The sequence below is a fragment of the Chamaea fasciata genome, unplaced genomic scaffold, assembly GCF_029207755.1.
Source record: "Chamaea fasciata isolate MVZ Bird 193981 ecotype frontalis unplaced genomic scaffold, bChaFas1.0.hap1 SCAF_8, whole genome shotgun sequence".
NCBI classification, from domain to species: Eukaryota; Metazoa; Chordata; class Aves; order Passeriformes; family Sylviidae; genus Chamaea; species Chamaea fasciata.
The window spans coordinates 17,310,021-17,312,681 of NW_027094093.1; positions in this window are offsets into that span (position 1 = coordinate 17,310,021).

A 2,661-nucleotide genomic window follows, 5' to 3' on the forward strand; every position below is an offset into this window, starting at 1 on the left:
ATGGAAGAGGAACTCACAGATCAGTGTGAGGGTGATGATGACCGAGACAGTGTTTCAGGAGGACCTGAAATAGCAGCTTCACGCTTGACGGAGCCATTGGGCCGGGGAGCAGCCCCAGCCTTCCCTGGGCACACAGGGAATTTTAGACTTGTCGGATGTGTTTCAAAACGTTACGGCCCTCTCCGCCGCCTGCCGCTCTGCCAGCAAGGTCTCGGTGGAGCAACACTGCGAACGCAGGGGTCACCCTTAAAAATGCCCCGCCCGAGGCTGGCCCTGTGCCGCCGTGCCCTGGCAGTGGGCTGGGGTCCTGGGTAGCGGATGCTAGCCCGGAGGGGAGTCCCGGGAGGCGGGGACACGGGACGGATACAGTTTCTGATTCCATGCCTCGGACACCCTCGGATCTCAAGGGTGAATGGAAAGGGGTCTTCTCGCTCCGTCATCTGGTGAAGCCATTTCGTTTTCATTAATCCCCACCAAATGACAAAACCAGATATGACTCTCCTTTTCCATTACAAAAAAAGTATATATATTTTTAATGATTTGGGTTGATTTCCGCACGAGACCGGGCAGGAAACTGCAACTCCCCTTTATGCGCTGCCTCGTCCCGCTTCCAGGCAGGACTGCTCCTTCCCAGCTCTCTTTCTCCTCTGGCACCGGCTCCACTGCACCCGGTGACCAAACCGAGCGCTGCGCCTCGGCCAGGGGAAACGCCAAAGCCCGGGCGGGCACCGCGCACGTCCCCAGCCTCACTAGCCCTGGAACAGCACCGTGCGGGAGGGGACAGGATCCGCAGTGCTGCTCCTGTCCTGCCGACCGGAGAGAGGCGGAGGGAGCGGGCAAGGAACAGGGAGCGCTGCAGGATGTACCGCGGCTCCAGCCGGCTCCCCACGCTCGGGGGACGAGGGGAACGTGTCGGGGAGAAACTTTGCAAAGCTTCGGTCTGAGCGGAGAGACGGGTGAGACGGAGCCCGGTAGTCCCGAGGGGAGCAGCGGCTCGGCCTCAGGACCTCGACGCGTCCCGCACCTGCTGGGGACGGGCCGGAGGAGCCCGACCGGAGCAGGGCAGAGGCTTGGGCCGAGCAGAGCCCTCCGGGAACGCGCAGACAGCGGCGAGGGAAGACGTGGGGAGCCCCAGGGAGGCGGCGGCAGCCGAGAGCCGTGTCCCGCGCCCGCCCCGGGTTGGACTGGGCTCTCTCGGCAGTCGGGCAGAGCGGCCTTGCCCGGTTCCTCGCACTCGCCGGGCGATGGTCGACGGCAGCGCCCTTCCCGGATGGAAGTGCGGAGGACCGGCAGCTTGGCACGCTCTGGGTGTGTGTCCCTGCCCCGCTGGGCTGGTGCGGCTGTCCACCCCGCCCCGCTTCCAGGAGCCCCTTGCGCTGCGGCTCTCCGGCACAACACTCAATTATAAGGGCTGTGATTACAACGATATATCTCTACCGTGCTCTGCATGCTCGGGTGTCAAGGGTAGTGTTTTAGAGAGGGTGCGAGGGGCAGCAATTCATAAGGGGAACTGACAGTTCTTTGATGTGAAAATGATGTCCGTTTTTTTACTCTAGGATGCACAACCGAAGAAAGATTACACCGTTTAAAAAGAGAAATTTAAACCCAGATGATAATAGTAACGAGCCAAGGAGACACAGTAGGGAAGTCAATATTGCAAGTAGAAAAGCAATCTCTGAAGGCCTTGTGTGGCCTGTTGGGTCTGAGAGAGCGAAGCTGAATTCCTGATAAATCATGAATCATGGATGCTCTTTTCAGCTAAAGATTCGTCCTCGCACAGGTTCTCATGAGCGTCGACCTCCGGTCCCGGGGGCCTGTGGTGCCACTCCAGGCAAGGCCTCGTGCACCCGCTGGGACAAGGGAGGCTCGGCTCTCCCACTCCCACTTTCTGCTTTCAGCAGGAAGGACTCTCATGACAGGGGAGAAGACCCAATATCATCTTAGTTGTTTTCTTTATAAAGTGATACGAGGGACAGATTCTGGTTTGAAGTACTTTTTGAAAAACAATCAATCAATCAATCAACCAATCCACCCGCCTCCCTGCTCCCTCCCGGGGTGTAACACAGTAGGCCGCACCGTGCGGGGCCGGGGTGCCTCCCTGCCATGTCCACGGGAGCGCTCCTGCCCAGCCCTCCGAGGTGGGATGGACTTCCTTCCACACACACCAGCCGCTTCAAAGCCTTTATTTCTAACCAGTGGCAAGAGATTATTAGCACGTTATTAAAACCCAATTCAGAGCACCTTAATGAGACTTTTACTTACTAGCGACGGCAGAGAATTTCAGAGGAGTCCTCACTTAGGCACTCCGTGTCTATAGTTTCTGGGCTATGTAAATGAGGCTTTTACATTCAACTTTCCGTGGCGTTATTCTCCAGCGTGAAGGGATCGTCAGGACCAGAGCAGTTTTGTGCAGGAAAACAATCAAGCTGATTCTAAGTACAAAATCTTTTCGGGGTATTTGCTATAGAGTAAAGACATTTCGAGGGTACTTGTGGTGTGTTTCTGAGAGGGGTAAAACTCCCTCACTGCACACACCAGCCAGCAGGACTCCTCCACACACAGCTTTTGCAGTCTACTGCACTTGTCAGGAAAACAAAGCTTCCCCTTTCCCAAACTTCCATTCCTTTGCTAGTCAGAACTCAAAATTTCCTTTCTCAGACA